Genomic DNA, 1,228 nt, shown 5'->3' with positions numbered 1-1,228 from the left:
CTGGCAGTCCAGTGGTTAGGACTCTGTGCCCCCACTGCAAGGGGCACAGGTTTGATCCCTGATCCCTGGTCAGGGAACTAAGATCCCACATGCCTTGCGGCCAAAATAAAAAAAAAAGTCAAAATCATCAGGTTGGTTTTGTTTTGTTTTGTTTTTTTAGATAGAGAATTTTAATTAAATTGGCATAGTTAAGACCAAAAAGATAAAGTGGACATTGTCATTGTATCTTCAGCCCTTGCTTTAACAGGCAAATGAACACAGCTTGAAACACAGGTGACTCTTGCTGTTCTATGAGAGTGAAGGGAGCTTCTCAATATTTAAATATATTAATATAATCAGTTATAGAAATCTAAATATAAAACCAATCTCCTATAGGGTTTGAGAAAGCTTCACCATATCACTGAAAAGTTTAACATTCCTTATTCAAGTTTAATCATCTCTTTAGAAAGGGAAAGCAGTGATAGTACTTGTTGAACCGCAATCACTATCAAAATTCAAAAAGCTGACCATATTCGTTTAGCCACAAGCCAATGTTATTTAAATCAGGACAAAAATATTACATCAGCCATTCATGATCTGAATTCTAGTGTATGAGATCAATTTAAATATGGTACATATAAAAAGTCATGAGACATCTGTTTCATAATAAATAGGGCAGTGGCCAACAATTACGCATTAGCTTTTTTGAGATAAGCTATCAAGTCTGCCCTTTCTCCCTTCTTCTTAATGCCAGTGAAGATCATTTTTGTTCCAGGGATGTACTTCTTGGGATTCTCCAAACACTCCATCAGTGTCTCCTCTCCCCCGGTGATGCCTTTGTTCTTGTTGGCATCAGTATAAGAGAATCTGACAGGCTGACCTGTCTTTCGCCCCAACAGACCATGGAGATTTGGCCCAGTCTTGTGCTTACCTCCCTTTTCCACAGTATGGCACTGGGCACACTTCTGAACAAAAATCTTCTTGCCCTTCTCAACATCACCCATTTTTAAATCGTTCTTTCTCCGTACACGACTAAGAGGTTCCCTCTCGCAAGCCGAACGTCCCGCTCTCTAAGCCCAAGGACACGCCGGTCCGTGCCTGTGTATGGGTGTTGGTGCTCATCAGGTTGTTTTAACTGAAATTATAAGGAATAGTACAGAAACAGACCTTCTCAACTGAGCTCCATACTACCTATGTACATCTCCACCTGGATATCCCAGAGGAAACTCAAATGGAACATGTCCCTAGT

At 40.4% G+C, this 1,228-nt stretch overlaps 1 pseudogene; it reads right to left on the bottom strand.

Annotated features, from left to right (window-relative positions):
* Positions 1-668: 668 nt before the first annotated feature.
* On the bottom strand, positions 669-983 carry LOC103082661 (cytochrome c pseudogene; annotated as a pseudogene).
* Between the last annotated feature and the right edge of the window lie 245 nt (positions 984-1,228).

Source organism: Lipotes vexillifer, unplaced genomic scaffold (genome assembly GCF_000442215.2).
Source record: "Lipotes vexillifer unplaced genomic scaffold, Lipotes_vexillifer_v1.1 scaffold422, whole genome shotgun sequence".
Lineage (NCBI taxonomy): Eukaryota > Metazoa > Chordata > Mammalia > Artiodactyla > Lipotidae > Lipotes > Lipotes vexillifer.
The sequence above is the reverse complement of the archived record's forward strand: the minus strand, read 5'-3'. Positions and strand labels throughout refer to the sequence as shown.